Source organism: Anolis carolinensis, chromosome 3, assembly GCF_035594765.1.
Source record: "Anolis carolinensis isolate JA03-04 chromosome 3, rAnoCar3.1.pri, whole genome shotgun sequence".
Taxonomy (NCBI): Eukaryota; Metazoa; Chordata; class Lepidosauria; order Squamata; family Dactyloidae; genus Anolis; species Anolis carolinensis.
The window spans coordinates 106,530,101-106,545,677 of NC_085843.1; positions in this window are offsets into that span (position 1 = coordinate 106,530,101).

Genomic DNA, 15,577 nt, shown 5'->3' on the forward strand with positions numbered 1-15,577 from the left:
ACCAAGGCCGAATTGGAGACCACCTCTGCTAGCTCAGTCAGGGAAACTACTGGGTTGTGGGGTGGGCGGTACACCAGCAGAAACCCCGCGCTATCACGGTTCCCCACCCTCAGGTGGACACAATCAAACCCAGATGCTTGCGGAACAGAGCATCTGACCACGGCGATGGATTGCCGATAGACAACTGCGACCCCTCCTCCGCGCCCCCCCAACCCAGCCTGGCCTGCTCATGCACTCCGAAGCCTGGTGGGCACAGCTGAGTGAGATTTACTCCCCCCAGCTCATCCAGCCAGGTCTCGGTAATGCAGGCCACATCCGCCCCCCCATCCAGGATCAAGTCCTGAATGGCAGCGGTCTTGCCATTGACGGATCTGGTGTTGATCAGCAAGACCTTAAGGCTGAGGGGGCTGCCATGGGGCCTACCACTTCCTACCTTTTCAAGGGTCGCAAGCACTCTGTTGCGTTTCTCCCTAGGATGTTGGTGACCCGCTGTTTATTGTATATACTGTAAGAACATGTTTGACGCTGGCTCAGAAAGCTTCAACAAGAAGCCAACACCAACCAGGTACCATTATTAGAGCAATCACAATGACAGCACCTGCAAAGTTTTCTAAGAGTGAACAGGACGACCCCAGCTGCTGCAATAAGAGCGGAACTGGGAGTATATACAGTTGATGGCTTATCCAAAATCAGGGCCTACACTACTGGGTAAAACTGATTGCCATGGCAAATGATAGACTGCCAAACTGTGCCTCTTAGAACAGATAGAAAATCAACATCAGACATCTTGGCTAGTTCATGTGACAAAATACATTAGGAGTTGTGGACTTCTGATTCGGTATCCAAATCTCTTAGAAGAACTAGACCCAAAAAATAGTTGCTCATCGAGTACTGGATATAGAAGGCCAAAAAGACATTGCTACCCTCAGTAAAGCTGGCTCATTGAAATAATTAAGCTGCTTTAAACATACTTTTCAAACAGCCCGGTATTTAAAGACAGAAATGCCTAAACACCTCAGGAGGGTATTTACCAGAGCTCGTTTTGAACAGCTGGATATGATGGTCAAACACGGAAAGTTTAACCAAGTTCCATACAATGAACAATTTTGTATTTGTGGAGCATCAGAGGTGGAGGATATTGCACATGTAGTGTTCAGCTGTGAATTGTATAAAAAAGACAGAGACCAATGCCTCGGGCCATACATTATTCACAAAACACACTGGGACCCACATATTAAAACTTCATTTTTGTTGGCCGGCCAGAATCCTAAAATAACACACAAAACAGCCCTTTTCCTATTCAAAGCAACACAACTGAGAATTGCATATTTGGAATCAATTGGGGTAAACTGTGAAGGTGATGCAGATATTTGACCTGAATGGGATCTTGTTAACAGCTTGTTTATTTTAACTTCTTTTGTACCGTGGGTTGTATGTTGAATGTATGTCTATGTGTTAAATGTTTTGATATGGCCGATGGGCTAATTAGTAAAACGTGATTTGATTTTGATCAGATTTCTCAGTAACTTTTGGGGGGCCCTGGTGGCACAGTGTGTTAAAGCACTGAGCTGCTGAACTTGCGGACCAAAAGGTCCCAGGTTCAAATCCCGGGAGCGGAATGAGCACCTGCTGTTAAGCCCCAGCTCCTGCCAACCTAGCAGTTTGAAAACATGCAAATGTGAGTAGATAAATAGGTACCGCTCCGGTGGGAAGGTAACAGTGCTCCATGCAGTCATGCCAGCCACATGACCTTGGAGGTGTCTACGGACAACGCCGGCTCTTCAGCTTAGAAATGGAGATGAGCACCAACCCCCAGATTTGGTCACGATTGGACTTAATGTCAGGGGAAAACCTTTACCTTTACCTTTGATGTTATTATCATGGTGTCAATGTAGTTCCACTCTCAGTTATGTAATCAGTTCCAGAGATGTCTATTAATAAGAAGGGTTCCTTCTTATTCTGCATGCTCTTTAATATGTATACCAAATCACAGGGTGAGATAATTGGGGCACTGGAGTTGACTGTCATCAGTATGTTGGTGGCACTCAGTCTACTTTTTCTTGTAAGTTTGGATTGTGCTGGTGATGGACCACAGTCTGTTATGAGCTCCATAAAGGTCAACAATCTAAAGCGGGTTCCTGACAAGAGACTCTATGGATTGGTGGGAAACTTGTGGTTCAGTCTGATGATGAAGGGGGATTTGGGTTTGCACAGTCTGAAACTAAAAATGTTAGACAGTCTGAGCAGCCAGAAATTCAAAATGTTAGTCAGTCTGAGCAGCCAGAGATTCTGAGGAGGCCACAGGCAAACTGCCAAGACAGCCAAGAAGATGAGATAAGAGAGGCTTCAGACCAGAGTGACCTTTCCCAGCTCTCAGAATGGGAATGGGAGGAAGGCAGGGAAAGTCAACAATGGCCAGATGGTTCTGAAAGTGATAATGAACAAGTCCAATTAGACAGAGCAACCATACTTTGCCTGAGAACGCACCTCCCTAGGTGTTCGCGATGAATTGCTGCCAAAAGGCTAGGAACCCAAGGTCAAAGGAATGCTTTAATGTCTTGTAAGAATGGGTAACTTTCAGATCAAGCAACTTTGATCTCCTGCTTTGTTCCTGTCTTGTCTATGGCTCTTGGTTTTAAGTTTCAAGTCATGGTTCAAGTGTTCCCTATGGTTTCTTGGGAAAGTATTCTTGCTTCTATGCTCCTGATGATATCCTGTACTTTGGACTTTGCTTTGATGTTTTAAGCCTTGTCTTCTAAGGAGTTACTTGCTGTTTTGGGACATTGAACTCTATTTGGATTACTGAATTTACATTTGGATTATTACATTTCCTTATTGCTTTTTGCCTTACTTTTGCCACCTTTTCATCAATAAACTGTTTATATCAGGTCTGTCTCAATGGTGTGTGTTGACAGCAAGGTGGACCCTCGCTGGGGTGCAACAGTTTGCTTGATCTCCCAACCAAAATCCTTGCTCTCCACTAGCCACCATGAATCCAGCAGAGGTATAGCAAATGCAGCAGCAGCTCTTAATGCTCCAGACAGAGCTGGCTGCCATGAGACAGAACCCAAAGACTCCTTTGGCTATATCGAACAAATTCTGTGGGGATGCGTTCATGGGATAAGGTGACTCTTGCATCAACACACGCATCACAGAGTTCTCCACAGAGGAGGCTAAAGTGCTTAGGCTTTCATGGACCACTTAAAGCTTACCTGGGGGAGTCTGGCTTCCCAGGAGGTGGCTGAGCGTAAGTTGCAGCGCCTGGTCAGAGGGAGGCCCAGCTGGCATATACATCATAGAGTTTTGTGTTTTGGCACAGTAGTTGAACTGGAAAGATCCCGCTTTGATGTGCCAATTCAATGCGGGTCTCAGCATGGATATGCAGTTGGAGGTGGCCTGGGCACCTCACATGGCCACCTTGGAGGAGCTGATCGCGCTGTGTCTCCGGCTGGATGGCGCCAAGCGGCAGCAGGTTGGCCGCATGGCCATGGAGCAGCAGTTGTCTCGGCATCCAGTGCCGGCCATTCCGTAGGTGGCGGAGGGCAAGGAGTCAATGCTCTTGGGGTTGACTTGCCCCAAGATCGATGCAGCAGAGATAGCTCGGTGGCAGTGGATGAACCTTTGTTGGTATTGTGGAACTGGGGGGCATTTCTCCTGGGAGTGACCTGCCTAGAAGAAGCCTGGGCCCTGGCTGGCTGCCACTACCAACGAACCCGTAAGAGCCAAACCAGTGAGAGCCACAGAGCCGGTGGTTCGTGAGAGTCATGCCGAGGAGCCGGTGGGGGAAGGGGAGCGGCGGGGAAAGGGAGCAACGAGATAGCACTTCGGATTTAACATGCAATTTCAAAGAGTTTGAGCCCATTCTTGTAATTTGTTCGGAAACAAAGCAATGCATTTTTGAAGCAACCAAACCTGGTTTTCAGGGAGGTGCAACGTAGCCTGGGCTTGCCTCCCTGACCAATCGCTATGCACGTTAATGTAAGGGGAGGGGTATGGATGTCCTCCCCTCCCTGAAAAGCACCTGTGCAAGCCACAAGGCTACATTCTGGGCTTGGAGGTTGAAGCTTTGCAAATTGCTATGCGTACCGGCTGGACTCTATCTTTTGCCTGCCTGCCCTGGCAGTGGCCTCTTGTTGTGGGGCAGGGTAGGCATTGAAAGAAGAACTTCGAAGAAAAGGGTGGGAAAGGGGGTACTTTTTTCTTTTAAAATGATAAAATAAAGAAACAGGAGAAATAAAGTAACGTTTTATTTTTGTGAAAAAAGGTGGGGGTTGGGAGGGCAATTTTTTTTAAAAAAAATTCAAGCATTAAGCAAGCAGCTGCAAGAAGCTTTTTTTATTATTAATAGTGGGGGTGGTATCTTGTTGGTACTAGGGGAAAGGGTTTATTTTTTGGTTGTTGGTTGGCCTTGGCTCCTCAAGGCAGTCGAAGGCGAAGTTACTCTGTCTCTCTTGCTTTGTGTGTGTTAATTTGTTTGATTGCTACTCCCATCGCTCTCAGAACCCAAATTAGATGGGTGCTCTCAAGTCTGGGTTCAAACAAAGCCCTTGCCTCTGTTGCATTGTTTGTATATTTGTTTGTTTGGCCTCTTCAAAGCACTGCGTGGACTTATTTCCAGAAACCGTCTATGCTGGAATGGATTCCTTATGTCTGCGGACCCCAGCCACGGCTGAATCCTTCTTTAGGTTCAAGCCATCAGGGTTCAAGTCACAAATTCTCAGCCCCAAAAAGCCCTATGAAACAAGAAATAAGCCAGGAACAGATTTCCTTATTCTGAGGCCGATGGGCATCTGTCAGGAGTGGTTTGATGGTGTGCTATGATTTCTATTCCTGGTTGATAACTGTCACTTCCTGATTGGTTCTGTCACAAAAACATGGCAAAACTTTATTACACTGCCAGAGCTTTGTCTTTGCACAAGGGACATGGTGCTATGATAGCACATTATGGTTTGCTGGAACACTGTTCCCTAGGGGAGATAGGGCAGGTTAAAAATGCAGTGTTATTTTCTTTGATAATCTGGATTATATGACAATATAGAAGCGCCCGAGTCTGGATCTATACTGCCATATAAAAAACCAGTTTATCTGCTTTCATCTGGATTATATGGCAGTGTAGACTCAATATAATCCAACTCAAAGCAGATAATGTGGATTATTTTCTTTGATAATCTGGATTACATGGCATTTTACAAGGGGTCTGAGCCTGGATCTATACTGCCTTAATATATTTTATTTATTTATTTATTTTTCAAACTTATATGCCGCCACTCCCCTAGGGCTTGGAGCGGCTTACAAGAACCGGCTAAAATCAACAATTTAAAAAACATCTTAAAAGCATCCTAAAAGCACCTTTTAAAACATCAACAACAGAACTCAAAAACCTGTCGAAACAGATGTGTCTTACATGCCCTGCGGAAGGCCGACAAGTCCCACAATGCACAAACTTCAGGTGGCAAGGTGTTCCAGAGAGATGGCGCCACCACTGAAAAGGCTCTGCATCTAGTTGTTGTTAGATGCAAGGTCTTAAAACTGGGGACTTCCAATAGGTCTTGGTCCTCAGAACGGAGGGATCTCTGGGGTTTGTAGGGAGTGAGGCGGTCCCTCAGGTACATCGGCCCTAGACCATGTAAGGCCTTGAAGGTAAGCACCATCACTTTGAAAGTGATCCGGTGCTCAATTGGTAACCAGTGCAGCTGCCGTAAGATTGGTGTTATGTGGCATCTCATCGGGACTCCGGCAAGGAGCCGGGCAGCTGCATTTTGCACCAATTTGAGCTTCTGGATCACCGACACAGGAAGGCCAATGTAAAGGGCGTTACAGTAATCCAGTATCGAGATGACTGTAGCCTGGATCACCGTAGCCAGGTTGTCCCTAGACAGATAGGGGGCTAGCCGTCTAGCCTGCCGAAGATGAAAAAAGGCAGTTTTGCTAACGGCAGAGACCTGGGCCTCCATCATCAATGAAGGGTCCAAGAGGACTCCCAGCCTCTTTACCAGTAAAGACGGGCGTAGCACTTCGCCATCCAAGGTTGGCAACTGGATATCCCCACTGCCCGGTCGGCCCAGCCATAGGATCTCTGTCTTTGCTGGATTCACCCTCAACCTATTGGAACACAACCATCCAATAATGGCCTCGAGGCACTGATGAAAACTGTCGGGTACAGACTCCGGTCGGCCTTCCATCTTTAACACAAGCTGAGTGTCGTCAGCATATTGATAACATATTGATATCCAGATTATCTGCTTTAATATGGATTATATGGCAGTGTAGATCCATATAAACCAGTTCACAACAAAGAATGAGGATTTCCTGCTTTGATAATCCAGATTATATGGCAGTGTAGACTCATATAATCCAGATCAAAACAGATAATGAGGACTATCTGCTTTGAGAATCTGGATTATATGTCAGTGTAGACATATATATTCCAGTTCAAAACAGATAATGAATATTACCTGCTTTGATAATCTGGATTATATGGCAGTGTAGACTCATATAATCCAATTCAAAACAGATGAGAATTACCTGCTTTAATAATCTGGATTATATGGCAGTGTAGACATATATATTCCAGTTCAAAACAGATATTGAATATTACCTGCTTTGATAATCTGGATTATATGGCAGTGTAGACTCATATAATCCAACTCAAAGCAGATAATGTGGATTATTTTCATTGATAATCTGGATTACATGGCATTTTAGAAGGGATCTAAACTGCCATAAAATCCAGATTATCTGCTTTGATATGGATTATATGGCAGTGTACATCCATATAAACCAGTTCACAACAGATAATGAGAATTACCTGCTTTGATGATCTGGATTATATGGCAGTGTAGACACATATAATCCAGTTCAGAACAAATAATGAGGATTTCGTACTTTGATAATCCAGATTTTATGGCAGTGTAGACTCATATATTCCAGTTCAAAGCAGATGATGAATATTACCTGCTTTGATAATCTAGATTATATGGCAGTGTAGACTCATATAATCCAGTTCAAAACAGATGAGGATTAACTGCTTTAACAATCCGGATTATATGGCAGTGTAGACTCATATATTCCAGTTCAAAACAGATAATGAATATTACCTGCTTTGATGATCTGGAGTATATGGCAGTGTAGACTCATATAACCAAGTTCAAAACAGATGAGGATTACCTGCTTTAATAATCCGGATTATATGGAAGTGTTGTTGCTGCTCAGCCGTTTAGTTGTCTCCGATTCTTTGTGACCTCATGGACTAGTCCACGGCAGAGCTCCCTGTTGGCCATCACCGCCCCCAGTTCCTTCAAGGTCAAGCCAGTCACTCCAAGGATACCGTCCATTCATCTTGCCCTTGGTCAGCCTCTCTTCCTTTTTCCTTCCATTTTCCCCAGCATCGTGATCTTTTCCAAGCTTTCCTGTCTTCTCATGATGTGACCAAAATACTTCAGCTTTGCTTCTAATATCCTTCCCTCCAGTGAGCAGCCGGGCATTATTTCCTGGAGGATGGACTGGTTGGATCTTCTTGCGGTCCAAGGCACTCTCAAGATTTTCCTCCAGCACCAGAGTTCAAAAGCATCTATCTTCCTTCACTCAGCCTTCCTTATGGTCCAGCTCTCGCAACCATAGGTTACTATGGGGAATACCATTGCTTTGACTATGCGGACCTTCGTTGCCAGTGTGATGTCTCTGCTCTTCACTATTTTGTCAAGGTTGGCCATTGCTCTCCTCACAAGAAGTAAATGTCTTCTGATTTCCTGGCTGCAGTCTGCATCTCCAGTGATCTTCGCACCTAGAAATATAAAGTCTGTCACTGCCTCCACGTTTTCTCTTTCTATTTGCCAGTTATCAATAGGTGTAGTTGCCATGATCTTGGTTTTCTTGACGTTTAACTGCAACCCAGCTTTTGCACTTTCTTCTTTCACCTTGGTGATAAGGCTCCTCAGCTCTTCCTCACTTTCGGCCATTAGAGTGGTATCATCTGCATACTTAAGGTTGTTAATGTTTCTTCCAGCAATTTTATCTCTGACCTTGGATTCCTCAAGCCCCGCATGTCACATGATGTGTTCTGCGTACAAGTTGAATAGGTAGGGTGAAAGTATGCAGCCCTGCCGTACTCCTTTCCCAATCTTGAACCAGTCTGTTGTTCCCTGATCTGTTCTTATTGAGGCTACTTGGTCTTTATACAGATTTCTCAGGAGACAGACAAGGTGACTTGGTATCCCCATACCACCAAGAACATGCCATAGTTTATTATGATACACACAGTCGAAGGCTTTAGAATAGTCAATAAAGCAGAAGTAGATTTTTTTTCTAAAACTCCCTGGCTTCCTCCATTATCCAGCGGATATTGGCAATTTGGTCTCTCGTTCCTCTGCCTTTTCTGAACCCAGCTTGGACATCTGGCAACTCTCGCTCCATGTATTGCTGGAGTCTGCCTTGCAGGATCTTGAGCATTACCTTATTGGCATGGGAAATAAGTGCCACTGTACGGAAGTTTGAGTATTCTTTAGCGTTTCCCTTTTTTTGTATGGGGATATAAATTGATTTTTTCCAATCTGATGACCAATGTTGTGTTTTCCATATTTGCTGGTATATGGCATCCATCACCTTGACAGCATCAACTTCCAAGATTTTAAACAGCTCAACTGGGATCCTGTCATCTCCTGCTGCCTTGTTGTTAGCAACACTTCTTAAGGCCCATTCAACCTCACTCCTCAGGATGTCTAATTCACTCACCACACCGTCAAAGCTATCCTCTATACAGTAGAACCCCGCTAGTCCGAGTTAAACGGGCGGACCTCAGCTCGGTCAACCCGGATCACTTGGATTACCAGGCTTTCTCTCAGTTCGGCCACGGTTTGGATCCAGAGGAGCTGCAAGCACCCCGAAATCCAGGCTGCGTCCGAATGGAAGGGAAGCCTCCCCTCCGTTGGGATGCAGGCTGGATTGGGAGGAGCTGCAAGCTCCCCTGAATCCAGACTGCGTCCGAACGGAGGGGAGGCCTCTCCGTTGGGACGCAGGCTGGATTGGGAAGAGCTGCAAGCGCCCCGAATCCAGCCTGTGTCTGAACGGAGGGGAGGCCTCTCAGTTGGGACGCAGGCTGGATCGGGAGGAGCTTCAAGAGCCCCCAAATCCAGGCTGCATCCCAACGGAGGGGAGGCCTCTCCATTGGGATGCAGGCTGGATCGGGAGGAGCTGCAAGCACCCCCAAATCCAGGCTGCATCCCAACGGAGGGGAGGTCTCTCCGTTGGGATGCAGGCTGGATCTAGAGGAGCTGCAAGTGCCCCCGAATCCAGCCTGTGTCTGAACGGAGGGGAGGCCTCTCAGTTGGGACGCAGGCTGGATCGGGAGGAGCCTCAAGAGCCCCCAAATCCAGGCTGCATCCCAACTGAGAGGCCTCCCCTCCGTTCAGCCCGTGCCTTGGCTCCTTGTCACGCTAGGGGCCGGCAGCACCGGCGCCTGGCGTGGCAAAGTAGCCAGCCATGCGTGTTGGTAGGTAGTTTGCTATCTACCTAGCAACACACATGCCAGCGAGCAGGTGAATGGGGAGGGCCTTCGGATTGCACGGAGGCTCGGACGAGCGGGGTTCGTACGAGTGGGGTTTTACTGTATTATGATCCTTCCTATACAAATCTTCTGTATATTCTCGCCACCTATTCTTGATCTCTTCAGCTTCTGTTAGGTCCCTGCCATCTTTGTTTTTGATCATGCCCATTTTGCCTGAAATTTGCCTCCGATGTTTCTGATTTTCTGGAAGAAATCTCTTGTCCTTCCTATCCTATATATTAGTGTCAGTGTTTGTATGTATGTATAAGGATAAATGGCTTTGATGGGCCACATGTGACCCCCGGGCCTTAGTTTGGGGACCCCTGATCTAAACAATTATGATGCCATATGTAAATCTGAAGCCAAAGATTCATATTACAAGAAAGGAAATTCTGTTTGAACATTAGGAAAACTTTATATTGATAAGAACGTGACAGAGTCAGATGACCATCTCTCAGGGGGAAATTAGCACAGGATTCCTGCACTAACAGACCACCTTATCAGATTTTTTCCCGTCCTAGCAAGCTTTCGGCAGTATGCTAAGAGGGAGCCCTGAGGAGATGGGTGACTAGCCATCTCCTCGTTGAAGAAGCTAGGGGCAGCACGGGAGGAAGCCGGGGACAGCAAGGAAATGTCGTTGTATAGCAGCCCATGACCAACCATGGTAATGGGACAAAACTGGGTACTACCCCAAGGTTTCTCATGCTGTCCCTTGGCTTCTGGACCTCCATGTGATGAGGTCCAGAGTGATGGACTACTGGACTATATGATCTTCCGGGTCTCTTCTAATTCTATTATTCTGTTTTCAACACACCTGTCATCGAAAACACTCTCTTCCCTAAGATGCTGTTTGGTGGTCAGGCAACCATAGTCAAGACTTCTGGAGGTTTCCGCTGGAGAAGAGGGAGAAGAGCCACAGCTTGATTGCTTGTAACTCCACTATAAATTAATAACGATGACAACAACAACAACAACAATTTTATTTATAGTCCGTTCCATCTCCCTGAGGGGACTCGGAGCGGCTTGCTGATGTTGAATGTGGAAGATATCTTCAAGAGAATGATATCTAAGGCTGGATCTACACTGCCTTATATCCCAGGATCTGATCCCAGATTTATTTTTTTTATCCCACATTATCTGGCAGTGTAGACTCATATAACTGAAGCAAATAATTTGGGATCAGATCCTGGGATATAGGGCAGTGTAGATCCAGCCTAACCTACATAAACTAGGGTCCAGTGGGACAAAACTGGGTACTACCCCAAGGTTTCTCATGCTGTCCCTTGGCTTCTGGACCTCCATGTGATGAGGTCCAGAGTGATGGACTACTGGACTATATGATCTTCCGGGTCTCTTCTAATTCTATTATTCTGTTTTCAACACACCTGTCATCGAAAACACTCTCTTCCCTAAGATGCTGTTTGGTGGTCAGGCAACCATAGTCAAGACTTCTGGAGGTTTCCGCTGGAGAAGAGGGAGAAGAGCCACAGCTTGATTGCTTGTAACTCCACTATAAATTAATAACGATGACAACAACAACAACAATTTTATTTATAGTCCGTTCCATCTCCCTGAGGGGACTCGGAGCGGCTTGCTGATGTTGAATGTGGAAGATATCTTCAAGAGAATGATATCTAAGGCTGGATCTACACTGCCTTATATCCCAGGATCTGATCCCAGATTTATTTTTTTTATCCCACATTATCTGGCAGTGTAGACTCATATAACTGAAGCAAATAATTTGGGATCAGATCCTGGGATATAGGGCAGTGTAGATCCAGCCTAACCTACATAAACTAGGGTCCAGTGGGACAAAACTGGGTACTACCCCAAGGTTTCTCATGCTGTCCCTTGGCTTCTGGACCTCCATGTGATGAGGTCCAGAGTGATGGACTACTGGACTATATGATCTTCCGGGTCTCTTCTAATTCTATTATTCTGTTTTCAACACACCTGTCATCGAAAACACTCTCTTCCCTAAGATGCTGTTTGGTGGTCAGGCAACCATAGTCAAGACTTCTGGAGGTTTCCGCTGGAGAAGAGGGAGAAGAGCCACAGCTTGATTGCTTGTAACTCCACTATAAATTAATAACGATGACAACAACAACAACAATTTTATTTATAGTCCGTTCCATCTCCCTGAGGGGACTCGGAGCGGCTTGCTGATGTTGAATGTGGAAGATATCTTCAAGAGAATGATATCTAAGGCTGGATCTACACTGCCTTATATCCCAGGATCTGATCCCAGATTTTTTTTTATCCCACATTATCTGGCAGTGTAGACTCATATAACTGAAGCAAATAATTTGGGATCAGATCCTGGGATATAGGGCAGTGTAGATCCAGCCTAACCTACATAAACTAGGGTCCAGTTCCGAGGAAAGAAATTATCCACTGAATGCCATTAGAATACTATTTCCCTGCTTTAGGAGCAGAGAAAACATGACATGTTGTTGAAGACTAATTAAAAGATGGTAGTCTGCAGATAGACTAGCTAAAGTCCAGTTGTGAGAAATGAATGGCCCTCTGGAAAATGGGCTTCTAGTCATTTCTGGACAGGATTTCTAGTGTTAGTTATATATAACCTTTCACCAGCAGTTGGAAAATTTATTCTTTTGAGTTTATAACAATTTCTCAGCCATCATGGGAGTTATAGTCCAAGAAACTTTGCAAATTTCTAGTGTGTTTTTAAAGCACTAGCATCTTGCCTACATAAGAATTTTATCATGTACAAAGCAAGCTAGAGGCTAGATATCCAAGCTGAGTAACTTATGTGCTAACACTGAGTTTTTTCTATTTTAAGAACAGTTTTCTTGGGGCAATAAAGACTTTGCTGTGGAAGCATATATGGCCTTTGGAGATGATGATGATTAGGGAATACATATATTCCCATTTTCTTAATACATAGTGAAGGTTTCCTAGTTCATCCACATTCCTTCTATTTTAAGGGACAGCTAAAAGCTCTCAGCTGCTAGGACAACACTGGACTGAAAGGGCTGTTGTTAAAGATTTCATGGGAAAGCTGGCCCTGTCTTCTATTCTATACATTTATTAGGAAAGAAAACAAATAGAACTAGTAATTGTAAAAAAAAAAACCCCCTCTAAAGGAAGCAAAACAGAAAAAGGAACAAGTTAAAGTGGGAATGGGAACATGAAAAACTGGATGGGAATTGAAATATTGACACTGAAATGTTAAAATATCACCTGAATATAATGTGTGTGTGTGTGGGGGGGGGGGGGGAGGATTGTTATGTATCAGCAAATTATTTCAGAAGCCATTATGGATAGTTCTTGATTAATGTCCCCTGTACTGTGGGGATATCTTCTGTTGGAGGGGGGTAATTTTGCCCTCCTATTTACAGCTCCCATCATACTCAAAACCATTTCCAGAGGGTAAGGATACCAGATTCCAACTCATCTTGAAAGCTAAACAGGATCAGCTCTTGTACGGGGGTTGAATGAAAAGTAATGCCTCCACCTTCGTATCTTCTCAACAGATGGCAGTGCTAGTATGTACAGGTACTGCCTTGTTCAGTAGGCTCTCCTCTACAGTTCCATTTGGTGGGAAGCCTTAGCATCCAACGGTTGTGTTGTTAAAGTATGAAGTATGGAACCCACGCAGAGAGCCGATCAATGCGATTTAAGTAACATGCAGTCATTGAATTCTTGACAGCAGAAGGTGTCACCCCAAAGGAGATTCATCAGAGAATGAAAGCTGTTTATGGTGATTGTGTTGATGTGAGTACTGTGTGTCATTCGGCGAGTAAGTTTAAAGATGTTGAGGTGGGAACATCTGACTTGTATCCAATTGTCTGGTGATTATGTGGAAAAGTGAATAGTGGTACAGTAGAGTCTCAATTTTCCAAGACATGCTTATCCAAGGTTCTGGATTATCCAAGGCATTTTTGTAGTCAATGTTTTCAATATATCATGATATTTTGGTACTAAATTGGTAAATACAGTAATTACAACATACCATTACTGTGTATTGAACTACTTTTCTGTCAAATTTGTTGTATAACATAATGTTTTGGTGCTTAATTTGTAAAATCATAACCTAATTTGATGTTTAATAGGCTTTTCCTTAATCCCTCCTTATTATCCAAGATATTCACTTATCCAAGGTTCTGCCGGCCCGTTTAGCTTGGATAAATGAGAGTCTACTGTAGTTAAAGAGCACATTCTAAGGATTATTTCTGCGTTTGATTTATTAAAATATTCCCATCCAAACCCAAGTAATGAAGGTGAAGGCATTACTTTTCATCCAACCCTCTCGTACTTCAATGGAAGACCACAAAATAATATCAGGAACTTTAGGCTATTTTTCAGAGGAAGGAACTGACAAAACCACCTCTGAATATTCTTTGCCTAAGAAACCCATTTGAAATTCATGGGTGACCATAAATTGACAGGTTTCTTTAAGGTACACAGATAAACACTTGAGTCACCAGAGGATATTGAATGAGAACATACTGGAAGAGGGAAGATGAAAGGAAGACTGGTCATGGGGACAGAAGGCTGCCCACACATGTTAAGGTTCTGCCCATATATGCATATTCTATATACAAAACAATTCCTCAGCAGTCTTTGTAAACCTGAAAAGTAATTGGTACTTATTGGTTGTTTGTTCTCTTTCACACATACATAGCCAATGTGTGGAATTTGCTAGCACAAGGTGCCATGGTGACTACCAACATGGGCCGTTTAAAAATGAGATTGAACAAATCCACTGAGTGTAATAGTTACATCAGATGTGGCCTCCAGCATTAGAGTGGGAGAGTGCAATTTCATGTATGTCTCACATTTGAGTCTCTCATGAGCAACTGCAGAAACAGAATGAAGAGTTGAATAAGTTTTTGGTGTCATCTACCATATTTTTGTTAAAATTATTCATCAAATGCTATAATATTGGTGTGATGTTTTGTTTGATGTTGAGTTAAATGGCAGTAGTGCATTCTTTCTACCAGTTTTTATCATTATTTTTGAGCAAGAATATTTTATATCTGCTTCATTAAACCTATTTGCAAACTACCCTGTGGATTCTTTCTGAATTGAATATTGGAGCACAAAGATTAAAATAACTAAACCCAATGTATAGGCTAACAAGGAATCTATGGCACAGGCTAACAGGAAGATTTGAGACAGGTTTTAAACCACCATTGGAGGTCATTTATGTGCTGCTTAGTGTTTGATCACTCTGCTAAAACATTTGAAAAAAAAATAACAGTAACAAATCCACATCCCTTATGTGAGACTATAAGTGGAAATTGAATGAGCTATGGTCTCTGTGGTGACACTCTGCTGAGACTTAATAAGCCAGTCTTTAGCCTTTCCATGGCCAAAAATGTGCTTTTCAAAGATATTGAATATGCTTGTGGAAACTGATAAATGTGTACTGAGAAAGCAAGAAATGCCTCACTGATCTGAGTGAAATTGAAGATTTACCCAGCATGGAATGTCATCCACAGATAGAAGCCAGTTCACTAATAAAGCTTTTTTCTTTTTCTAATGCTTTTCAAAATCTGCTTAAAACATGGAAGCCTAGTAGAAAAAGGAGGGGATTTTTGAGATTACTGAGATTCTGGTAATATTTTGATCCAGAGGAGAGGCACTCAGCTACAGCCAGGCACATGCTTCAAGGAGGCTTCTTACCTGTCTCTACTCTAGAGGAGAGGTGCTTGGCTTCAGGCAGGTGCACATGCTTTCCGGGCCTGCATGCCACACATGCGTGCACCCTCTTTCCAAGGCAAGGAGGCAAGTTCTCCCAAAGGTAACAAAATTAATGAAATAATGGATGAAACAATGGAAAATAGTTCTGCACACAACTCTAGTGACTGATGACCTGAGGGAGGGAATAAAAGAAAATCACCTCAAATGAGAAAAAGGGAGCGAGCATGAGGGAGAGAGTTTAGAGTTAAGAGAATTAGTTGGAGTTTGCAGATTTTAGAGAGCGCTGTGACTAGCGCTGTAAATAGCCTTTGTGTATCACAAGTGAATATATAAAGCCTTCCTGGGTTTCAACAATCATATTGTGTG